General features: G+C 39.4%; 1 protein-coding gene across 2 annotated transcripts in view; it reads left to right on the forward strand.

Moving 5' to 3' along the window:
• LOC136885364 (uncharacterized) overlaps window positions 1-27058 on the forward strand; it is a 1248630-nt gene that overhangs the window by 1195826 nt on the left and 25746 nt on the right. The window lies entirely within an intron of this gene.

The following is a 27058-nucleotide window of genomic DNA, read 5'->3' on the forward strand; positions in this document are numbered from 1 at the left end:
GACCACACAAGCACCTCGGGTTTCCACAATGATCATGTGACGTACAATGTATCGACTCAGGTTCGGGAACCGTCGACCAACGAGTTTTCCCGGTTAATGTCAAACTATCGCAAACAACACCCCACGTGCTCCCAAGAAAGAAGTCAGAAGACCTTGGACGCATTGAAAAGGGTTGTTGAGAGTGACGAGTCCCGTTTTCTGTTGTACTGTGCTGACTGCCGAGTCCGCATCTGGCATACAGAGCATGAGGTGTCCTCCCCACCCTTACCCTGGGCATTCAACAGGCCAGTGATGAATGGTCTGGCGGGCATTCTCCTGGCATGCTCATCGTACCACACACCGTGAGAGGTGAAGACTACAGGAACCTGTTGGCTGAAGAACTATATCCAAATCTTCAGGCAGTCTTTCCCGACAACAATCCGACTTTCTAACTGGACAGTGCACTATTTGAACGGGCTTATGTCAGTACGGACTGGTTGGAAGAACTGCGGTGTATTCGTCACTCTATCATGACCCCCAAATTTCCTGGACTGTATTCCCATCGAACATGTCTGGAATATGCTGGAGCGCGCTGCAAAACGTGCTCCTACGCCCCCACAAAATGTGCGTCAACTACATGCTTGTTGTTTTAAGGGGCCTAACATCGAAGGTCATCGGCCCGCGTCAACTACACGAGATGCTGCAGCGGGCAACTCTCGGATTGGACATGAAGGACCTGCGTCATCCGGTTTCAGACTGTCCCCCGACGTTTCCAAGCCATGATCGCAAAGTGCCGAAGTGAGACCAATCCGCTATTAGGTGGGTGTTTCTGAAGAAGTGGCATTGCGGTGTATGTAGAATACATCACAATTTTACGTTGAATGTACCTTATCTCTGAGTCTAGGTCAAAGATTCCTAACTGGTGTTCCGAAACACCATGTTAAGGGTTCCGTGAAAGTTTATAAAATTCTTTTGAACAGGACAAGTACTTCCCTTCATTATCATCTGGCATGTACAACAGTATAAGCAACCCATTCATGTAGTACCCAAGTAACGTAGTTAATTTATTCAGCATGCATAAAGAAGAGTGATAGGCTGAACTGAAATATGTTCAGACTTTAAAAGCGAAATTCAATTAAGAATCTCATGATATGTTTTTGTTATCGGTGAAAATTCTTGTAATCTCACACAAACCTTTAAGCATACTGTACTACTCCAGTTATCCACATCTAACTTTTGTGAACGGACGTTTTAGTGTTTGACGACCATTAAAAGAAACAATGAAAAGGCTTCTGTCCTTCCGAGAAATACCTCGTATCTGTCAAATTTCTAGCCAATTATTTACTGACATTCAGTGGAACAGAAGGCGAGGTCTCTTCATGCGTTATACACATTCATGTTTTTTAAGAAAAGATTAGGTGAACAGTTGATATGGAATCTGCTACCTGCGTGACAGTCCTAAATGAAGATCAATGATGATTTACATTTTTTTTAAATTATTGATCGAATAACTCATTCGGATACCATATAATGATTCAATTATCATTCAACAGCATAATGATACAATCGTAAAATACTGTGACTTATGACAAACCCGTTGAGCGTCAGTTTCCTAACTAAAGGATTATATATATATATATATATAATATTTAACTCGTGGTTTGCTACAGTCAAATGAAATGTACCATAAAGACAATACGCAATAAATCGAAAAATATTGTTAACACAGAGAAACTCAATTGAAGAAATATCGGGAAAAAATAGAAATTGAGTTTCATATACTCCGAAGCTGCCAAAATCCATTCCTAGCAAGACAAAGTGTTTGCAGTACACCGCGTATTGTGGTTCGAGCAACAGATAATCTGTTACTTTCACTGACCTGTCTCATTCTCATCCTTGGCTTTGACAACATGTAAGTGACTGAAATATGTAATGCTATTCCTAACGCAGCCAATCATTGCCATTAACGATATGAAAATATCGTTCATAACGTCGGTTATTATGTGTAGGCTACTTCAGTGGTCTTGGCAGATAGAAATGTAATGGCACTTTCTGGCTGGATGCGAAAAAGAAACGGGAAAGTACCTCATTCCTCATTTCCGTAGTATGCCTCTTCAGTGACTTCCAGGCTGTGATAGCTGATGTGCAGCTCTTGAAGACGCAACTAGCCTTCGGGATGAGGATTAAAAATACACTTATTCGTACGCTGAAGATAGTGACACATTCTTTCTAAGGTGATGACATCAACCGTTCAGTCGAATCACACGTATGGAGCTCGGTCACAAGCTACTCAGATTAAGCGACAATAAATGAACATGTTAAATCGAGAGAAATCCGAGCAGGACTTGTCTTGAGTTTGTAAGCTAATATGCAGATTAGTAGCAATATTAGGGGAGGAATAAGCCAGCCCCCTTCACACTACACGTTAACCTCACGCAATACTAAACTCTAGATGCCTTGTCAAGATAAGAACGAATAAAACTTGGCTCTTAAACTCGTAAAACAATAAAGTATGTAAGCTGTAAACGGTTCGTTGGGGTGTGAAATATGGATTGCATCACAACTTTTCATCAACGCGGCTATGTTTTTATTACTGATCCTAGATATGAAATAAATACGGATTACGGAGAACTGAGGTTTAGCGCTTTATTAGGCTCACAATCAGATATTCTGGTATCTGGAGAAGTAACGAGTTCACCCTAAACCTGAATGAAAGTACGGTAGAGTTTTCAAACTTCCAGGAGTTTGATCTTGTCTTAAGGAAGAAATGCTCTCATTTCATGCGTCGTATTTATCTTTTCATCTACGGGCAACACACAACACTACCAATCTCTACAAAAGTATGCAGTAGTGAATACACTTCGGATGGAACTGACGTCAGGAAGGGCATCCGGTCTTGCAACTGAGATTAATTTACATGTCGGTACCGTGTCCAACTAACGAATGTGAAATTTCTCTTTCGTGAGAGAAAAAGCCGTTTCTTTGTGATGTTATAAATCTGTCCTTCTCATCAGTGTCTTCCGTTGAAGATATTTTGACTCTCTTTTTCGCTTATATATTTCGAGTGGTCAACATTTGAATCGTTATAGTAGCTTAAGTTTACTTATATTACAATACGTTTTGAATTGTTCATTACGCTACACTGCATATACAATTTCAATTAACTACCACTGATTAGGAGGCAAATTCAGGATATGCTATTTTCGCTTCCTAAATTTCAAATTATATCATATTCACCATGTTTTTCTCCCTTTGAACTCTACATATAAGAAGTAGTAAATTATCGTTATAGTCATAAGACTTGAAAGCAAGCATTACTCTTCCCTCACTGTGTACGAGAGCGGAGGAGGGCAGAAAGAATAAATATACAACCTCTATCTACTTATCTCATAGATAAGATTGGTTGATTGATTGATTGATTGATTGATTTTTATTTATTTATTTATTTATTTATTTATTTATTTATTTATTTATTTATTTATTTATTTAATTATTCATTTCTTCACTTCAAGTCTTTTTCTTCCTCAGCATTACTGAAAACCGTAGTGTGTTACAGCGACGTGATACATGTAGTATAAAAGAATGACTTTTCTCATATAGGGATGTGTAAGTTAGATGGGTTTAATTTTTATTTTATGTTTTACAATTTGCTTTACGTCTCACCGACACAGATAGGTTTTATGGCGACGATAACATAGAAAAGGAGTAGGAGTGGGAACTAAGCGGCCTTGGCCTGATTTAAGGTACAGCCCCAGCATTTCCAATAGGAATCCACAGAAAACCATCTTCAGGGCTGCCGACAGTAGGGTTCAAACCCACTATCTCCCGAATGCAAGGTGGTAGCTACGTAACCCAAGCAGCGCGACCACTTGCTCGGTAGATGAGTTTCTTTAGACTCAAATAATCCTGTAATTTTGCCCCTTGAAACAACAATAACTACTATGGAAGGAAATGGAAAATACTGTATATACCAATGTATTTTAATCAGATTCTTATCCAGCCATCTTACCTTTTCCTTTCGAGGATTTTTCCTTTGACTGACACGTTTGGAGACTTTTTAGTGGAATTTTGGAAAATATTCCGGAACTCTCTAAACTTTGCTGCATTGTTTAGTTACAGCATCGTAACATATAACGTAGTATATACCAAGCGAGCTGGCCATGCGATTAGGGGCGCGCAGCTGTGGGCTTGCATTCGGGAGACAGTGAGTTCGAACCACACTGTTGGCAGCCCTGAAGATGGTCTTCCGTGGTTTCCCCATTTCCCCATTTTCACACCAGGCAAATACTGGGGTTGTACGCTAATTATGGCCATGTCTGCTTTATTCCCACTCCTAGCTCTTTCCCATTCCCTCGTCGCTATAAGACCTATCTGTATCGCTGCAGCGTAAAGCAAAATTTTAATAATAAATGATTAAGCAATAACGTAATATAACTTAACATGTAGGACAATCACAGACTATACTCTTCAGAGGACTACTATAATGGATTAGATATTTCAAAATGTATTCTGTAAATTCTGTCTTTGAATAGTTCAAACTATACTACCGGACTCTTTCGAGGACAAATATATTGGATTTGATATTTCAAGATATATTGCGAATATTTTTACACATTTCTCTCCCTGAATACTGTAGATCTCTATCAAAACCTGCCTCATGTGGGTAGACTCAAATGTTCAAATCTTCAATTTTAACCAAAAATAAAGTTTGATTTCTTCAGTATAAATTATTTATTAACATTTCCAGAGCATTTTTAATATCTACTAAATATTTAACGTTCAGGTGTCAAAAACAACTTTCATTGTCAGGTATAATTCATTGTGTTGAAATTACTCCACTAGCTTTAATTGAGGATCTCCAGCTGTTTAACAACCATTATTGTCACAAAATACCGAGTTATGCATGTCGGCTAGTTTTCAGCGAGACTTTCGTAATAAGAAGCTAAATAACTATGGCAAACACGCAAATGTGGGGGTTTCGTTATTTAGTCACACGTCAAAGTAAATAGTAAAATTAATATAACAACGCAGACTTTCTTCTTCGTTTCTCTGGGCTGCTTTCCAGTTATCTACAATCAGTAGGCCTACTAACATTGATTAGGCCCAGTTTTACGACCGGACACCCTTCTGACGCCAACTATATGCGGGGGGATATATTCACTATTGGGTGTTTATATGGTAGTTGGTAGAGTGGTGTGTAGTATGAAAATGTGTATTACAACGGTCACAATACCCAGTCCCTGAGCTAGATAAATTAATGAAAAGTTGTTAAAATACGCGGCCTGGTCGGGAATCGAAACCGGGACCTTCTGAACCGAAGGCCAATAAGCTGACTATTCTGCTAAAGAGCCGATCAAATAACGAAATAAGTTATTATTATTATTGTTATTATTATAATTATTAATTTTGACGTCTGTAACCATTTACATTTCTGAAATATACTGTAGGCCAAGATATAATCTTTTTTTTAAATTCATCCCTTTTGTCACTCCTGTTCACCCCCGATTAATTCGAGTTTCCTAAAACAAAAAAGTATATTTTGAAAAGAGATTCCAAATACCAATTTTCATGTGTGTAACATCTTCAGTTTTTTAATCCTCATAAAAGGTATACAACCCCTTTTTCCCCTTTGTCACTCCACTTAAGGGGATTTTCCAAAAAACAAAAATACATGTTTCTTTATTTTTAAAGGAGATTCTAAATACCAATTTTTATGTCTGTAAACTTTTAAGTTTTTGAGATATAGATATGCTCATTTAAACAATTAAACCACCCCCCCTTTCACCCCCTTAGCGATGGAATATCCAAAAATCCTCCCTTAGTGAGCACCTACAATCTAATATAAATGTATCTCCTAAATTTCATTTCGTTCTGTCCAGTGATTTTGGCTCGGCGATGATGAATCAGTCAGTCAGTCAGGACATGTTATTTTATTATTATTATTATTATTATTATTATTATTATTATTATTATTATTATTATTATTGCAGTTCCATTGCATGTTCTTAGCCAATTTTCTAGCTTGTAGTTACGAGAAACGAGTTTATCTTTGCAAGACTGTGACTTTTCTTGTGTAGTTGATACTTTCTTCAGAGATTTCTCTCACTGTGTTGCCCGTCAGCTTGCTTCATTCAGATCACGCTAAGAACCTCTACAGCCGTAATATGCCTTCACGGCTCTTCAGCCCAGTCATTCGAATGTGGAGTACCAGGCTGAAGAGGAGTCAAGTAGTAGCTGCCTAGCGGGTAGTTATTGAAATTGAGCCGTGCCAGCTTCCGCCGGCTTTGTTCATTGTTCAGCTTAGTTGTGATAGGAATTTCATTAGGTTTTAGAAGTCAACAATGGCATTTGGTTTGAAGGGATAAAAAGTCATTCACTCTTTACTTTTAAGCCTTGATAATGTACTAAGATTTATGTACGGTACATAGGCGGTTGCAAATTTTAAAAAAATCCTCAGAGAGGGCTGCGGAATTTCGAAGTGAAGGAATTTATACACATTTTTCTCCCTAAACTCATATGATACTTCTGTCAATATTATTTAATATTGTGCCCGCGGTCATGCGGTCAGCACACTATTCTCCCGGTAGCTCTATTTCTTCTCAGGGTATTCTATCTATCGCTCATAAAATCTGAGATTTTTCATTTGGTTGTTTTTAACGTGGTTTCGGAAGAGACTCGGTCTGCTGAGACACGTATCACTGGGGAATCTATTCGCTCGAGTAAGTACCAATGGCCGAAAACCTCAAAAAAAATCTCTTTCATTCATCAAATCCTTCAGTTACTTATGTCTACTTAACTTAACAGCTAACTTATTTACAAAAAAGAATTCATAACACAGACACCTTCTAGAAAAATAATATAACATGATTTATTGGAATAAAATAACGTTCAATGAAAAGTTGATGTGGATTCTGGGTAGTATAAGCTTGATAACCTGTATGCATAAGGGATCAGAGTCAGCGCTGGCTCAAATAAAAGTAAAATAATAGAGATTTTTTAAACTATTTACACTCATTCGTACTCTTCCTATTCATGCTCATTCTCATTCAATGTTCAAGTTGACATTCATTATTTATGTCTATATTCGTAATCATGTTCCGAAATGAGTTTAAATTACTCTAATTATATTCAATAGATCACTGAGCAATCACAGTCTCCATTTAAATACTTCTGTCTGTTGATGTGAATACTGTCACGATAATTACATTAATTATTCTCACCACATTTAAGTCAATTCTTGTGATAAAACGTTTAGTTTGCTAGAATGAAGCGTAATAATAATTAAATGGGTTAAAGTCAGATTGTGAATATAAATCTGAGCATATCTTTGGTTATATGTCTCCGAAATAAACTCTAGCGTGAGTATGAAATCATAAAACTGCTCTCTTAAGTTTGCATTCATAAATCTGAACTCTAATTATTTGGTCCTTCTTCTTGAATACGCTTAAATAACAACTTACGGGCTAAGACAATACCTCCCTAGAGCCTACGGCATACGGCTCCTAGCTTACCATTTTCCTACGCATTATATTCTTTAAGAACTTCAACTCAAATAATCTCTGCGTTAAAAGAAATAAATCATCTATCTAACTGTTTAGGTAGTTTCCGATCCACACACACCTCTACCATCGGCTCGATGTGCTTTGGCTATCTCCTATTACACAATATCTCTCATGTATGTGAACTACTCAACTCATATGGTCAGTACAGAATGAAATTAATACGCATTCATATTGAAATATGTCACCGCACCAAAGAATATCATAAGTATTGAATTTTCACGACCGCATTGTAATCGAAACAGACTTTCAACGCATTAGGTCGTGTTACGTACATATAGTACGTGTTGAAGAGATGTTAAGTACAGAACAAAAATGGCCAGCGGGAGGTTGTGGGTTCGGATCCCACTGGTGTCCGGCTGGCCATTTTTGTTCTGTACTTAACATCTCTTCAACACGTACTATATGTACGTAACACGACCTAATGCGTCGAAAGTCTGTTTCGAATATCATAAGTAGACTTAGCCATGAGCATAGTTAAACCATATGTTAATGAACTCTCTCGTATATGCTACACAGCATTTACCAATGTCAGATAAAACTGTCACGATTCACAATTCTACCATAGTACATGCCAATCTTACCTTAAAATGGGTCATCTGCGCGATGTGCTCTCTTTTAACGTACTCTTTCTGTGTGACACAGAACTCACCTCATGTTAATTTAACGTAACGTTTCCTCAGCAAATAGCAATTCTTTTTCATACCGCAGCACATAAACAAGCATCTGCATTTCAAATATTCCTTAATATACTCCGAGAAATAACCATATTATAACACCATTTCAATATACAGTACATTATCACTCCACTAGCATACTTATTACCGCACACATATCGCCGATTACTCTTAAAGCTCTATGCCAAGCATCTTAGAATTGCCTTATTGTAAAACGCATTTCAATAACCTCTTATATCTTAACAGCAATCGAAGTTCAATGCCCTCTTTCTATAAAGTAAAGAGTACGTAACTTAAACATATTCATGTCTGCCGCGCAGGTAAATCGTGACGTAATCATTGTACAACTAATACGAGATCAATCGAAGTTTCACGACTTGTGTAGACTCATTGCTATCAGATCTTCAAAGGAAACACTTCTTTCATTTACTCATGCTAGTTTCTACTATTTCTGAGCAAGTGCGGTAGCATGTATATGATATAATAGAACTCTAATTCTACACTGCCATCTTATGTTATAGCCTTAAATATCTCACACCTCACACACGTTCTTAATTAGTTCATAAATATCACCAATTAATCAGCACATGTCGAAGTTAGAGTGCGGGTGTAGATTGAAAGAAACTACTCTACTAGAAAACGTAAAGACTTAGCTCATTAGATGTTATATTTGGTCTGGTTGTCGCTCCATTGCTTGGATGTGGTTCGACCCTCAGTTAGGATCTGGATCTCAGGTTGGACATCGCCTTCCCGGTCATCGGCTGGTCGTCTGGTTGGCCGTTGCCTACTACCTCATCGGATGGTCGTCTGGTTGGTCGTTGCCTTCTTCCTCATCGGCTGGTCGACTGGTTGGCCGTTGCCTTCCCATAATCGGCTGGTCGTCTGGTTGGGAAGGTACCTTTCCCCAGTTCAATACATCTTGTAGATTTAGCAAGCAGTCATCATTCCAATTCTGCAGACAGCAAAGAAAATCCTTTCGGCGGAGAAATCAGTCATGATATATTCCATTTCTTTGATGATCTATCCCAATTGACTGTTCTATTTATTATTCTTAGGGATGAAATTTTCTTCAGTCGGAAATAAGTTCTCCGTATATATTAATTTACGTAACAGCCTTTTTCTCCAGAATTCGAAATGTACTTTTGTTCTTCTTTAAATTCAACAGGGATAATCTTCTGCCCATGTGAAGTTATCGGTCCTCTGATACAGAGAGTCCTTCTTCGCCAATCGCAAAAAGGTTGTTCGTGGGATCCTGGTCAGATGTAGATCACCGTACTTTACTTATTTTTGTAATATCTCGGCTCTTCTTATACTGTGCGACGGTGAATTATTTCGTCTGTTTTGAACGTCGATCATAAATAGTCAATATCTTCTTCAGAAATCTTGAATAATCTTCAGATGTGAAACTTGGCTTGGAGTTGCGTCCTTCCTCTACCGATGAAATTTTTTTTAGAGTAAAGTTTTTTAACAATTACTCCGCTGCTAAATTTTTTCGTGAAACAATCCAATTGTCCCTCTACTGTCCTGTAGTTTCTTCCAAATTGGTCCGTTCCGAGACGTGCATGGTCTTCTATATACTGCATTAATGAGAAGTTCATTGCATCTAATAGATCGCATGGACCATACCTTCTTACGCCGCCATTTTGTAAATGGTCTACGAGATGCGAACGGGCACAATATTTAGGACCCCCTGTGTCTGATTAGTCTTCAGCCAGGAGGCTGGTCGTATCATCAAACAGCCCTTCAAAACTATGTGGTTATAAGAAAATCTCAAAAGCTAATGCAGATGCTATCATGAGGCGCAAAAGACATGGAGAGGAGTGACGTAGTTTGCCATTGCTTTCCTCACTGATCCAGAAAATATTACGTAACGCTTCCGGTTCTGAGAGTAGCACTTTTCATGGCGCATTAGTCGTGCTCCGAATGACACTACACAGCACCACCCATACCTCAGTAGTAATAAATGAGAGTTTGATGGGTGCTAGAATTTGCTCTGGCCTGAGTCGAGAGACATGTATAAACATTGTGTCTACTGGAATAGCAGCAGAACTGAAACATATTCGTTTGCTAAGAATGTTGCGGAAATAATGATCTACGTGTGGGCGAAACGTGGTTTAATGGAGAGTACTGTATATAAATTCTAGAATAATAGTGGTTTTGGTTTCACGACCTACCCTCGACAGAGTAACTTATATAACAAGAACAAACAAAATAAACACGTAGCCTATACAGCCAATTAATGATCTTAACCTGTCAGGACGAATACTGCCGAGTGACATAGTCTGCAATTATTGGGATGATAAATGGTCAGTGTGGTGAAATACTCCCGTGTATTGCTTGGCTTTCGAAACCAGGTCGACTGACTCTCATATCAAAGAGTCTCTGAGTTAATACAACGAGGTTGATTGTGAGTGAACCCCGTCCCACCCCTAATTCCTACTTAAGTGTACCACATCCTTAATTTTCGTCATTACCCGCGTTATAGAAAATCAAGGAGATCTTCATTTCTCTTAAATGTTCCATTGTATTAGTAGGCATGTGTTCACAAAATTGTATCACTTAAACACATTATTGGAGTCATATATCAATGAGAGTTTCCATGCAAAATTGGGAACTGCCTGCTGCTTTAAATCTGTACAAATATACAATATTTCCTTTGTCTTCCTTGAACCTATCGGAACCGTGATTGTTGTTCATACAATGGTTTGATGCATCCTTCATACAATCATATCCTATACTAATCTTTTCATTTCTTCGCAACTACTACAGCATACTTCTACTCTAATCTGCTTGTCATATTCATACCTTGGTCTTCCTCTACCGTTCTTAAAGCCTACACTTCCCTAAAAGAAACAATTGAACAAGTCCTCTGTGTGTCTTAAGATTTGTGCTATCATTTTATCTCTTCTTCTATTCAAATTACGCCAAATCATTCTCTTCTCACCAATTGATTCAGTACGTCCTCATTCGTGATTCGATCTACCCATCACATCATCAGCATTCTTCTTTAACACCACATTTCAAAAGCTTCTACTCTCTTCCTTTCTGAGTTAATTATGGTCCATGTTTCACTCCCATTCAGTGCCACGCTCCAGACAAATGTATTTAAAAATACTTTTTTCTAATTTCTAAATCAATGTTCGAAGCGAAAACATTTCTTTTTCTTAAGAAAGACCTTCCTTGGTTGTGGTAGTCTGCATTTTATGCCCTCCTGCCGTCCGCTATTCTGCTACCCAAATTACAATATTCATCTACTTCATTTCCTCATCCAATATATCTCGCATCACCTAACTTCGTTCGAGCACTCCATTACTTTGTTTTGGATTTGCAACAGTCACAGATATACAAAGAGTACCACTTGTAGGCCTACGTAATTTATCTTGGCCCTGCCGTATGAAATGAAATGACATATGTCTTTCAGTGCCGGGAGAGTCCGAAGACAAGATCGGCTCACCAGATGCAGATGATTTGATTTGAGGCCCGTAGGCGACCTACGCATTGTGTTGCCAGGAATCGAACCCCGGACCCCTGTGACCAAAGGCCAACACTCTAACCATTTAACCATGGAGCCCGACCGCCCTACCGTAAATTTTCTTCCTGAAGAAATTTTGATCGTCAATCACACATACTGGAAAAATAAGTACTTGTCGTCTGTAAATCAGGTGGTACTGTGAATTTACTGGACAGAGTAATGTGGAATGTCGATATTAAAACTAATTCAACTACATAAATTGTTTAGAAGGAAGGGACAATCGCTGTACGATTAAGACAAGAGGAATTCATGTAAGGAGTGAAAAGGATGGAAAATAAATGTGAATGCCTACAATATCGAAAGCCCATAAAATTGATCAACAATAACATTGACAACTGTTTCCTATGATGTGCTTTGTCTCTTCTGATGCTACTCATTTCCGATTGATTGTAACATGCCATTCATCTGTTTCTTACATGTTCTGATAATTACTGGTACGTGATACACTGGTTCATCATAGTATTTCAGCAATTTGACCCCTGCTGTTAGGAATGGGGAGTGTACACACCTAACAGAAAACTGCAGAGCTGTGTTCATCGCTGTGTCTGGCCGAGTCATTCTAGCTCTGGAACGGCATTGTTAGAACGCCAGCAAAGGACTAAGTGAAAAGTAAGGGGCTGTGCAGTTTACCGTTTGACGGAGCATTTCGTATGATAGCATTCATAGCTTTTTACCACGACTTTAGGGGCCGATGACCTAGATATTGGGCCTCTTTATACAACAAACATCATCATCATCATCATCATCATCATTACCGCGATTTTCCAGTCGATTAATATTGCATTTTGACTAGAAAACTGACGTCATTGTAATAACTTACGTAGAGTTCTGTTGAATATTTGTCTGTATCTGCTACACCATCACAGGAAAATGGATGGGTGTATTTTAATGAAACTTGGCATTTCAGTTTAAAATAACGTCGAATAGGATCTTAGCTATAAGTTGTTAGAAAACATTCACCATGAGGGGGTGTACTTCAGAAGGGGCCTAAAGCATTAATGTCGATGTATCTCTCTTACGATAGAGTTCAAAACAGGGAAATACCAGTGGCAGCCGTGTGAATGTCCAAAAATCGGTACCTAAATCTATAGACTCTAAATAAAGAGAGTGTATGGGACCCTCAGCAGGATTACTCGATTCAAGAACTTGAAAAAATCCAAAGAAAAGCAACTCGAATTTTTCTGGATGAATTCCGACAAAAGAGAAGGGTTACAAAAATGTTACAAAGTTTGGACTGGGAAGAATTGGGAGAAAGAAGACGAGCTGCTCGACTAAGTGGGGTATGTTCCGAGCTGTCAGCGGAGAGGTGGCGTGAAATGACATTGTCAGTCTGTTAGGTCATCAGCCCAGAGGCTGGTTGGATCCTCAAATAGCACCACCAAAGGTTATGCTGTTATAAAGAAACACCAAAAACCAATGGCAGCACCAAAATGAGGCGTACTAGGAAAGATGAGGAGTGAGGTAGCTTGCCATTGATTTCCTCACTGGGTCAGAAAGTACAATTGTAGCACGACTGACCCTATGAGCAGCACCTTTCATGACACTCAGATGCACTAGTCATGTTCTGAATGTCATTACTCAGCACTACCCATACCCCAGCAACTTACATACTGTCACAGCCTTGGATGTTGACTGGGACTTCGGTGGAAGCTACACTTTACTCTGATCTGTGCCAAGAGATGGATGCAAAAATACTGTATCCATCAAGAAATGACAGCAGGCAGGGAATGACATTAGTAGACGAATAAATTTGAGTGGCGTATTTAAAAGTAGGAAAGATCACAATATGAAGATGAAGTTGGAATTCAAGAGGATTAATTGGGAAAATATTAATTTATAGGAAGGGAAATTAGGGATTGGAATAACTTACCAAGGGAGATGTTCAATAAATTTCCAATTCCTTTGAAATTATTTAGGAAAAGGCTAGGAAAACAACAGATAGGGAATCTACCACCTGGGCGACTGCCCTAAATGCAGATCAGTATTGATTGATTGAGAGTTGCTATGGAGATCGTTCCGGCAACCGTCTTTGTACATCTATCAGTAATTTTTTAAATATCAACCCGACGAATTTCTTTTATGTTGGAAGGAAGAGATCAAATCATGATCAGCAATAACGAAAAGTCCACAGTTTTAGCCTTTCAGGCAAGCAACTCAATGTTGAAAACATCCTAGGGATATGAGCTACGAATTTTAGGTAACTACGGTATAATAAAGTATGAGAATATATTCTTTATTTATTCTTCAAAGTTACACTCCTTTTCTTAATCATCGTTATCTGGGCGATTAGATTACCAGTTTGCCTTTTTCTACCACTACGAGCGCTAATGTGAGTCAATGCATTGTTTCACTTAAGCACCACTACGAGCGCTAATGTGAGTCAATGTAGAGTTTCACTTAAGCCCTTATAACTACATTCGGTGTGGATATTTTTCAAGAAATCAAACATGTCTGAGGATGTTGAACCAAGGAATACATTACAGAAAGAATTATGTAAATGAGTTAATTTGGGTCGGATTTGAATAAAAAACAAAACGAATAAAGAAAGAAGTGACTTTAGGCTGTTTTTTTCGGAACTGCATTTTGGCCGGAAGTGATTTTTGAATACTTTTAAAAATTTGATAAAGCTATCCAGGACTCACAATTTGAAACCTTCCCGGGACATTTAGCCCATACACTTTTGGTATAATTGAGGAAATTTCTTAATTTTACATTTTTCATTGTATGGGAACCCCTACTTTGTCCGTTAAGAAACGTTTTCAGTATTAAAAGATCACGGAGGCGACAGGGAAATGCATGCCCACTTATGTGCCTCAGAATCTGGGGAGTAATATGAAGGGCGGACAAAAGTGTAATCATGCACATGCTAAGTAATTGTCCCCGTCGACTACGGGTACTATAGCAAGCATTCTATAAGAATTGTGTGTATACCTTGCAGCTCTCACATTATGTGGATATTACTGAAACCCTACGTTCAACTTGTTTGCGTGTAAGAAGGGATGTGCTATTACAGCTCCGTCATGAAGATTTGTATTCAGAGCATAATTTGTGTAGCTCCGCTACTGTTCCTCTCTTGTTTTGGCCTCATTTTCATTTCTACGACTTCCCAAACACAAGCTAGAGCACAGTGTTGCTCCGTTTTTCTAGCCCACCAGCAGTGGTGTGGCGCGGATTGGCTTATTTAAATGAGGAGGGAAACAGAGGGTGTTGTGCGCCAGGAGCCTTGCGCAACTCCCATCTAACAAGCTCATTACTTCCGCCGTCCCGGTGCGCCAGCGGCTACAAGAAACTTCTCGTCGTCCTGACTGTCTTGCTAGGCGCCTATTATGTTCTGTTCTGGAAAGATTATTGAGGACGATGGTAGCTTACACGAGAACTTCAAGCTTAGCGTTACTTCAGACAGATATATTTGGAAGGTAGTCTAACATCTTGTTGTAGCACAAATATACAAAGTTCTATAACTGACTGGAATTTTAAAGTATCGGAGTATTTTTGAAATGGTAGACGGCATTGAAGTACTATGATAAACTATGCCCCTTGAACTGAATATCAGTCTTACGAGAAGTCTCAGGGCTGTAATTATATCCTGGGAAGATTTTCTTCCATCTTCAGCTGCAAGGGCTCTCAACTGAAGGGCGTGGGGTGACAACCTCAAAACGCGTAGCCGATCCCAGCATTGCACTCACATACGCATGATTAATCTCCTCAATTTCGTCTTTCCTATTCGACCTCCCTTGATCAAATCTCGTTCATTTCCAACACCATTGGAATTAGGCTTGTGAGATCCTGAGGGACTTTCAACGTCACACCTTTCATGGCCCTTTGTATTTCTTTTATTCATTCTGCAGAAGGTTAGACATCTTCTATTTCCTCTCGTTAACAAAGATAAGAGGGGATGATTATATAGTTGTACAGTAGTTCAAAAAGAATGGGCGCATAATATTGTAGAAGTTCTTCACAGGCACACTTTTCTCAGAACCAATAGATTTACTGTTTGTTGTGTGTATCCACGTTGGTGGTGAATTATATTTCAATAATACTGTAATTTATACCTGATAACATTAATTGCGAGGAACATCATCATCATCATCATCATCATCTGTTTACCCTCCAGGTTCGGTTTTTCCCTCGGACTTAGCGAGGGATCCCACCTCTACCGCCTCAAGGGCAGTGTCCTGGAGCTTCAGACTCTTGGTCGGGGGGATACAACTGGGGAGTATGACCAGTACCTCGCCCAGGCGGCCTCACCTGCTATGCTGAACAGGGGCCTTGTGGAGGGATGGGAAGATTGGAAGGGATAGGCAAGGAAGAGGGAAGGAAGCGGCCCTGGCCTTAAGTTAGGTACCATCCTGGCATTCGCCTGGAGGAGAAGTGGGAAACCACGGAAAACCACTTCCAGGATGGCTGAGGTGGGAATCGAACTCACCTCTACTCAGTTGACCTCCCGAGGCTGAGTGGACCCCGTTCCAGCCCTCGTACCACTTTTCAAATTTCGTGGCAGAGCCGGGAATCGAACCGGGGCCTTCGGGGGTGGCAGCTAATCACGTTAACCACTACACCACAGAGGCGGACTGCGAGGAACATACAATACCAAAATAACCGGACCATTTCATAATAATAGCAATAATAATACCACCATCATTTCCATTGACATTTTCATCAGTGAGTTCCAGTCCTTTTAGAAATTTTCCTTAAAGCGTGTAACAAAATGTGATTTATTAAGCCATCAACTTCCTTTATGTACGGGCTGCCAACAGAGGACAAAGTGTACAATAGTCACATAAAAATATGAAAGTAACAAAAGTGAGGACTAACATGCGTTTCAGTTCATACAAAAGAATCTTTTTTCTTCAATCTTTCGGTCACCATAAACATAAGATTTTTCGGAAATGTTTAGCTTTCCCATCACTTCACTGTATTACTGTATGTGAAATACGAAGTATTCTTCGTATCTATGAAATATTTTCCTTACCCCTTCAGAATCTATGCCTCAAGAAAATCCTTTTGGAATTATTCGTGTACAGTTTTGTCCTCAACTGACGTTTGACTATACCAGTATCTTGTTAGCTGTTTACTATCTACTTTTATTGCATTTCCAGTGATGTGACAATCATTACGGAGTTCAAAGACGTGTGTCCTCTTCTTTACTACGATTCATCGGATACTGGACTAACGCATGTATTTCCTTCAATTAATTAAAAATATTAATGACTAGATTTATCAAAACTTATAATTTCCTTTCACCTGAAGAAAATATTTTGAGGATCTCAAACGTTTACAGATGACCTGACATTTTTAATGTTATTGGTTTATGTCCCAGTTTGCTCTGAAGTTAAAACTTCTTGTGAAAAATATGACTTCTGATTCGCATCTCGGTAGTTTGTCGTGAAGTGGTACGTGTTATCGGGGCTACTCTATGGTTACGAAGGTTGGGCACAGAATGCTTCATCGATAAACCAACTGCGGACGTTTGAAGTGTGGACGTACCTAGAATGTTCACGTCACAAATGAGGAGGTACTCCATCGTGCTAGAAATCATGCGAGTTTTGAGAAATTCGGTGGTGTAACCGTAAAATTGTCTGCTGGAAAGTCCGGCTCCATGACTAAATGGTTAGCGTGCTGGCCTTTCGTAACCCGGGTCCCGGGTTTGATTCCGGCAGGGCCTGGAATTTTAACCATCATTGGTTAATTCCGCTGACACGGGGGCTGGGTGTATGTGTCGTTTTCATAATCATTTCATCCTCATCAAGACGCCTAGGTCGCCTACGGGTGTCAAATCAAAACATCTGCACCTGGCGAGCCGAACATATTCTCGGACACTCCCGCCGCTAAAAGCCAGCCGTCATTTTCATATTGTGTTCTGCTGCAAAGGTGGCAGAAACAACACAGGTCACGGAATTAGTTAATGGCTATATTCTAGACACGTGGCACATTCCTTTCAGAAGATTTTGGGGGTGAACAGCAGTATTCGTAGATGGTAAGTCACTAACTGGCTGTTGCAAATACGTCTTTGCGTTCGTTTCTGTCAGAGGAAATAATAATGTACTAGGCGACCTGTGTGAGAAATCTCGCATGTTCATAAAGTATGTGTAGGAGTACCCCCTGGTGAACTACTGGTGCAGTAAGGAATACACAATTCAGTACAATATCATACAGTCATAGAGGAGCCTCCGTGGCTCAGACCGCTGGATACCGTGGTTCAAATTCCGGTCATTCCATGTGAGATTTGTGCTGGACAAAGCGGAGGCGGGACAGGTTTTTCTCCGGGTACTCCGGTTTTCCCTGTCATCTTTCACTCCAGCAACACTCTCCATTCTCATTTCGTAGCATCTATCATTCATTAATATATCACTTTGGGAGTGGCGACCCCATCGTAATAATAGCCTATATATGGTTCATTCATTACATTCCTGACCCGGTCACTGACTGGGAAACAGGTTGTGGGTTTCCATTTTCATCAGACAGTCATACTTACCACTTAATGTAATATTTGAATTTTTAACATTTATGGTATCCACAGGTATCCCAGAGGCCAAAATGTGAAGTGGACAGCAATGATGGCGCGTAATTTCCTACAGTAACAGTATTTGCAAATCGCACACTTGGTACAATATTTTTAAACTAATTTTTAAAATACATGATCGATATTTATGAAATGAGAGTGAAATTCGTCACTGCTAATGTCTATTCTCTTTCTTTTCAATGCTCATTTGTCACGATCGGTTACTTGTGAGCGCCGCAAAAAGGATCTATACTACTGAAATAATATATTATATGATTCTTCTGACACAAAAGCTTCCCAACAAGACAACGAAGAAAAAGTTCAGACTGCTAAAATGTGTTAATGTTGGAACTAATATGAAGGAACTTCACTGACCAAGCAAAACTAGCACGGGATATGAGATTCAACATGTACATTGCTCTGATCAGATTTGAATATATAGCTGCTATTTATAAAATAAATTCATTAGACTGTAAATATGCATAAATAATAAATATTTTCTGATAAAGAAAAATTTGAAGAATTTGTTTCAGGAAGAAATAACACATGGATGGATTTTGCGAAGAAGTTTCAGAAGGGTGATCCAATGAGGTACGGCCAAACTTTCAAGAGATATTCGTCACACGTAGAAGAAAACAATATGTTATATGGACATGGGTCCGGGACCACTTTATTTCCATGTAAGAACTCATTTTTACAACTCTATTTAGTACATAAATCATGAGAAACGCACAGGAACAGAGCGTACCAGCGTAACACATGGAACTCTTTCTTACACGAAATGCTGACGGAAGGCATTTTGAACACGATAAATGTACTAATTAGGTTAGTACAATATGAGTTATAACATGGAAATAAAGCGTTTCTGGTCTATGTCCATATAACATATTTTATTCTACGTGTGAGGAAAGTGTCCTAGAAGTTTGCCCTACCTTACTCTTACACTCTCTATTGTACCGACAATGACATTTTAAGTACGGTACTTTGAGTACTTATTCAAGATACTTGGTGAGGCTTTTTGTACGGAGTAGTATCACAGTTGACTATCGCCCCATGTATCGGAGTGTGAAAATGGATTGATAGAATTGTTGGTAGTAGTGTTTCAACTAAAACTACTTTGGTAATATGAAATATAATCTTCTCCCTCTTCTTCTTCTTCTTCTTCTTCATCTCCTTACCCTCCAGGGTCGGTCTTTCCTTCCTCCACCGCCACAAGGGAAGTGTCCTGGAGCTTGAGATTCTGGGTCGGGGAATACTACTGGGGAGGATGACCAGTACCTCTCCCAGGCGGCCTCACCTGCTGTGCTGAACAGGGACCTTGCGGGGATGGGAAGATTGAAAGGGATGGACAAGGAAGAGGGAAGGAAGTGGCCGTACCATCCCGGCATTTGCCTGGAGGAGAAGTGGTAAACCATGGAAAACCACTTCCAGGATGACTGAGGTGGGAATCAAACCCACCTCTACTCAGTTGACCTCCTGAGGCTGAGTGGATCCCGTTCCAGCCCTCGTACTACTTTTCAAATTTCGTGGCAGAGCCGGGAATCGAACCCGGACCTCCGGGGATGGCAGCTAATCACGCTAACCACTACACCACAGAGACGGACATGAAATATAATCACGGCATATATATCTTTAAGTGAATATGCAAATATCACGAAATTTTACGACTTGGGACAGCAGCTTTCAGAATCGCGGTTTGAGTATCGGATCTTCCATCTTAATTGTTTCTCAGACTTAGCTTCCTTCAGGCCGAACTGAACAAATGTATAAATGGATAAATAAAATAATTAAAGGTAGAAAACAAATAAATTAAGAAAGGAGGAAGGAATGAAAGAAAGAAAGAAAGAAAGAAAGAAAGAATGGTAAGTCCTCAGTCAAGCTAGAAACTTAAAAAAAAAAGCATTTAACCTAAAATGTATTATAATCTTGAAATTGCAAGAGAGACCGTTCTACTATGGAAGATATACATGCAGTGGTTGGCAAGTGGCTGCTGCATCAGAACGACCGTATTGTTATGTACGGTGCACTTGAAACTCAAACAATGGTTGCCCAATTACCGGGGCACTACAGCGAAGGGAAGGTCCACCCACGTCTGCTTGTTGCCACCACCCGCCGTCAAAAAGTTTCATCCAACATTTCGACAAAGGAATAAACTACCTTTAGAGTCGCGGCCACGTTGAAACCCTTTCTCGTTGTTCAAAGAACATAACGATGAGAAGTTCCTGTTTGTGTTTCCTCGAACAATCAAGACTGCGATTGGGTCGCGCCTCTAGAACCAACTTGGAAGGAAAACACGATGTTTCAATTTCTTCCCTTCAAATTCCTTGATGTATTTGGACTCCAGGAGAACCAATGCACTCTTGAGCGTTATATTGATAATGTAAGGACGATTTATTGTAATTACGTTACAAACTTGCCCAATTTTATATTTCTATTATTATTATTTTGTTATTATTTATTATGATTATTATTATTATTATTATTATTATTATTATTATTATTATTATTATTAATGCAATTTGATTTACGTCGCACCGACACAGATAGGTCTTATGAAGACTATGGGATAGGATAGGGCTAGGAGTTGGAAGGAGGCGACCGTGGTCTTACTTAACTTACAGCCCAAGCTTTAGCCTGGTGTGAATAAGGGAAACCACGGTAAACCCTCTTTAGGGCTGCCGACAGCGGGGCTCTCACCCACTATCTCCTGAATACAAGTTGATAGCTACGTGAAAGTGACTCAAGCTGCGCAGACATGTGTTCGATGATGATGATAATTTATTAGGCCTATTATTATTATTATTATTATTATTATTATTATTATTATTATTATTATTATTATTATTATTATTATTATTATTATTATTCAGCATCTCTCACACCTTGGTAGGGTCGCGGGTGCGAACTGCGTCGCTCGTGAGGACTTCAGCCGGTTTTTTGGCTGGATGCCCTTCCTGACGACAACCCTATATGGAGGTACCGGTATGTAGATCTAATATCTATTGTCTAGTGTTTCTACGATGGTTGATAGTGTAATATGTTGTGTGTGTATGAAGAAAAGTATACTGGGACAAACACAAATATGCATTTCCAGAGTCCAGAATTAACCATACATGATTGAATACTCGTCCTGGCCGGGAATAGTGCCCAGGACCCTCTGAACCGAAAGCATTGACCCTGACCATTCAGCCAAGGAGTATGATATTGCTGTTATTATTGCTATTATTATTATTTGCATACACTTCACACAAGGAGGGATATCGTCACTAGCTTCCAACAAAGGAGGCCGCTGGTCGCTGGTCTATGTTGGGCTAAACAATGTGGGATTTCTGAATGAAAACTCTCGCATCATCTTGGGTTTGAGGTTTTACGACAACCTATGCTGATGACTGAAGGAATAAACAAAAAGAAACGATCAAAAGTCAGCATTCCTGACCATTTTACTTAAAGGGAGAGCTCCTAAGACTTGTTTAGATTCAGTTCCAGTTGATATTAACGGGGATATCGCACAATCTCATGTGCAGGTGAAAAAGTGTTTTCTGAAAGATCTTTCCATTTTGGTGATGTCTCAGCACACAGACACAAGATAATAATTATGACTGGAACTTTATATTTGGGTGTGTATAATTTATGAAACTACAAGGAAAATACAAAACAATTCGGTAGAATATGACGAAGCTCAGAAGTTTAATTCTTGCTGTAAACAGCGCTTGATTTGCACGTTAGTTAGGCAGATTTCTTATTCTCAGAACTGTTCGTATATTTGGTAGAAAATATTAATTTTGAACATAAATTTATCATGGATTAGAGAGAATTCGAACAATTCCATCTTTAGTGTAATGCATCTGTCTATCCTGATAACACATTATTGAATTATTTAGACGATTGAGGATCATGTTCTCCTCAGTCTCATCCTTGGCTTTGACTATATGAACGACCGAGCAAGTGGTCGTGCGGTATGAGTAGCGCAGCTATGAGTTTGCATTCGGGAGATAGTGAGTTCGAACCCCACTACCGACAGCCCTTAAGATGTTTTTCCGTGGTTTCCCATTTTCACACCCGTCTGGTTCTGTACCTATTTAAAACCACGGCCACTTCCTTCCTACTTCTAACCCCCTCATATCCCATCGTTCCCATAATACCTATCTGTGTCGGTGCGAATAAAGCAAAAAAAAAAAAAAAAAAAAACAATTCAAAGACAATATGAACGTGACTGAGATATGTCATTAATTATGCTGCCGGTCCCTGGGATGAATGATGTGAATGTGTTGCTGATACGATCAGTTAGTGTATGAATTTCGATGGGTATGGAAGGCTGATATGAAACACAGACTTCTGGTTCGGTGAGGAAAGCAACAGGAGACTCCCTTACTCCTCATTTCCCTTGACCGCCTCGTTTAGTGACATCTAGGCCACCTATGCCAGCAGATGATGGTTCTGTGGAGTATCCAACCAGTCTTCGGGCTGTGACCTAACATATAATTATGTATGTACTTATTTTTCGGAGCGAATCTCACTATTATTGTTCAGTTGCCTGAAAAGTGTCAACAATTGTAGCCAGGTTAGGGAATGATCTGCTAAAATTTTAAAACAGCACACCGTCAGTACCACACCCAGGGACTCACAATATGTAAGAAAACAGTAGCATGGGACCCAGTTGAGTTTTGCATTGCTTTCACTTGCAGGGGCTGCCTGGCCGAGGTGGTAAAGGCACCCTCGACTCACACTTTCTGACTGTGATGCTATACATTTACAAAATACAGGAAAAACGTAAAAAACGTAAAAAAATGTAGAAACTTTAATGGTTTTTCTCCTTAGCCGATTCTCTCAATCGCCAGTCCTTCCTCTTCCGATGACCGAGTTGTTTTAACCTTGAAGGAATAGCATCTACAACCACTATCACTTCAGGATACTTGCCAAAATATTGATGTGGTATGAATGTAAGAAGTCACCTGTGAAGATGACTGTTAAAACTATTCATAATACACCAGTGATATACTTAATTTTCTAGGTTGTTGAAGTGGAAACAGCTCTAATGCTTCATTTAATACGATTTTATTTACTTTCCCTCTGAGGGGATCATGATAGGCCTGCATTCCACTGATGAAACTAAATTGACACAAACTTTTCAATGAATATTTTAGGTGCTGTGATCATGAGAATACTGATAGTAGATAAGACAACATGCATGTAATGTCAATATTTGATACTTAATCATCGTGAACCTTGAGATTACTTCATTTTACTTGTACCTCTAGCATGCATTACTCATATTTCACAATGAGTACATGCTCTTCATCCCTTGCATTGTTTTTCAAAATAAATATGTGGTGACGCCTCTGGCTATTTTACCTTTGTTGACTACATTTACCCCAACGCTAAGGATTAAAATGAAATGAAATCATAGTTATACCCTACCCTGATTGATATCTCTCTCTCTGTTTCATAGTACATTTTCACTAATGCCTATAGATTTTCCCAACCATCTGCTTTACAGGAATTTACATATAGAATGTTATTTTTCCCCGTTATATTTCTCAATTCTGTATTCATTATTAAGAGCAAACTCTCACTTGTAGAAGTCTTTACTGGAAGTCTAACTTCCTTATAATTACAATGAGTAAATCCATGTAACTTGAAATATATTTCATACAGTTAATAATCGATATTGACGGGAAAAATGAATATGTCACAAAACTAAGACTTCATGATACCAAGATTTAGGACAAGGCTTATGTACCGAGCCCACAATGCAGTTTATTATACATTTCTTAAATATTATCATTTACGTGGTAAGTTATTTATGGATTCAAATTGAAAATACATAAATAAAATAAATATATTGAATGTCAGTGCTGAGTGTTTCCCCTTGTGTTCTGTTTTCTTTCGTCACTGTGATAATACAATGGCAAATTAAGTCAAATAACAATAATATGTCTACAGAAAGATAACTTATGACCCTGTCTGGCTATGTAGTTGAATGGTTGAGTGGTAACACGCTGGCCTTTCATTAAAGATGTCCCTTGTTCAATTTCCGGCCATGCTATAGGATTTTTACGACGAATTTATGATTGCATACTTCGGGGACTGGGTGTTTATGCTGCCATTTCATGCCTGCTTCACACAACACATTATACAGTCCTCTTATTCTAACCTACTCGCTATTAGCAACGCACCACGCTTAGATAGCCAAACCTCATTTTCGGGGAAACTTTCAGACTGTGACTCACTCCTCTAGCAAAAGAGTTTAAATGTTAGCTTTTGGAGCTCATAGTTTAAATCTTTTTGACAGTTTCAGAGCCTAAGGTGATTACTCAGCTAACAATGTCGTGTTTATAAACTTAGTAGACATTTTTAATCACGTTGCCCCAACAGGAAAGAGACATATTCACTCACGCACCTATACTGAAGAATCTTACTGATTGAATAGATGAAATAAAACGATATCGCATTTTGAGAATTTCAGTTCTCATACTGTCGTATTTTTTTGAGGAAAGTAATACGATTAAATAGTTACAAAAATGACACAAAATGGCATACGCAAACAGGAAAGTCATGTTAGGTGTTAATTATCTGCATATACTTATTAATGGTAACATAAAATCCGATTATTGAATTAAGTGACGTTAATGATGTTGTTGTTTTAAAGGGCTAAACAAAGGAATTATCACCCCGTACGTTTGGACTAAAATGGTTTTGGTGAGATTTTTTGGCGCCAAACCTATTAAGCAATTGTCCATGAAGTGAAATTATATGGTTCACTTAAGGATACGCTAAATTTGTGTACAGTAAGTTAACTATAAGCCCGAATAAAAAGTGTTCTACACGTTGACACTATTTCACTTGAGAATTTTTCAGTTCAAAATCGCTCCATGGCTAAATTGTTAGCGTGCTGGCCTTTGGTCACAGGGGTCACGGATACTATTCCCGGCAGGGTCGGGAATTTTAACCTTAATTGGTTAATTTCGCTGGCACGGGGGCTGGGTGTATTTGTCGTCTTCATCATCATTTTATCCTCATCACGACGGGCAGGTCGCCTACGGCCGTCATATCAAACGACCTGCATCTGGCGAGCCGAACTTGTGCTCGGACTCTCCCGGCACTAAAAGTCATACGCCATTATTATTAGATAAAAATGGTGAATTTACGACCCTTTTCAATCCTATCAATTTTCTCAAATAATTGCTTTGAAACACCTCACATCAGATGGAAATCTTACCTTACAATAGAGCCAAGATTTTCCAAAAGTTTTGTGTCTGAGGCCCCCTTAGCATATCGCAGCCATGTCCAAGGGCCTCTTAGCCACAGAACATAATACTGAATTCAGTAAACAAAAAACAGAACCTTGTCATGTTATTTTGTTTTAGAGACCCGTGTCGGAAGATTTACTGGCACATTAAAAAAGCTCCAGCATTTCCGGAGTCCAGAAAATGTTTGGCCGTTAAACACATATTGGTTTGAAAGAGATTGGTTTCATGTATAATTTTCTATAAGTAGAGGTCCGACTCGTTGGCTGAATGATCAGCGTACTGGCCTTCGGTTCACAGGGTCCCGGGTTCGATTCCCGGCCGAGTCGGGGATTTTAACTTTCATTGGTTAATTTCGATGTCCCGGGGGCTGGGTGTTTGTGCTGTCTTCAACATCCCTGCAACTCAAACACCACACATAAAACTTTTCTTCCACCACAATAACAAGCCGGTGCCGCCCACCCTCATCGGAGGGTCTACCTTACAAGGGCTGCACTCGGCTAGAAATAGCCACACGAAATTATATAAGTAGAGGATAGCTGAGGATATGTGGAACTAGATTAGATTAGAAGTATTGCCGTGAATGTATTCCCGACAAGTCTACACAATCACTGATTCACCTGAATGAAAATACACTAGTTCTGTATGACAACGAATAATGAGTACAACGTACGCACCGTCTTTTTCTGTTAATACACTGAAATTCTTACAATAAATGGGTTATTTTTTTGAACGCATACCGGCTTACGTGCAAACAGAACGAATTTATTATGTGTAATTTTAATGGATTACAAAGGGAATTACCGAGCTCGATAGCTGCAGTCGCTTAAGTGTAGCCAGTATCCAGTAGTCGGGAGATAGTGGGTTCGAGCCCCATTGTCGGCAGCCCTGAGGATGGTTTTCCGTGGTTTCCCATTTTCACACCAGGCAAATGCCGGGACTGTACCTTAATTAAGGCCACGGCCGCTTCTTTCCTCTTCCTCGTCATTTCCTATCCCATCGTCGCCATAAGACATATCTGTGTCGGTGCGACGTAAAGCAAATAGCAAAAAAAAAAAAAACAACAAAGGGAATTAAGTATACTATAATCAATGAATTATACTTACATGAAACCAAACTAAACCAATCCCTATGGCGCAATAGCCCCGAAAGGCCTTGGCCTACCAAGCGACCGCTGCTCAGCCCGAAGGCCTGCAGAATACGATGCGTCGTGTGGTCGGCACGACGAATCCTCTTGGCCGTTCTTTTTAGCTTTCTAGAGCAGGGCCAGGATTTCACCGTCAGATAGCTCCTCAATTTTAATCACGTAGGCTGAGTAGACATCGAATCAGCCCTCAGGTCCAGGTAAAAATCTCTGAACTGGCTCGGAATCGAACCCGAGCGCTGCCGTATGAGTCACGAGTACTGGAGATATTCATGAATTTAGGTTTATATTGCCAAGTCCACCAACGATGAGCATCTCTGACTAGGAAATATTGAATAACGCACTAGCTGGTGATGGTGGAGGTTGTTGTGATTGTTTTTTATAAGCTGAAAAGCCTTTTAGTCATTATACCCTGTTG

The sequence above is a fragment of the Anabrus simplex genome, chromosome 1 (genome assembly GCF_040414725.1).
Source record: "Anabrus simplex isolate iqAnaSimp1 chromosome 1, ASM4041472v1, whole genome shotgun sequence".
In the NCBI taxonomy this organism is placed as follows: Eukaryota; Metazoa; Arthropoda; class Insecta; order Orthoptera; family Tettigoniidae; genus Anabrus; species Anabrus simplex.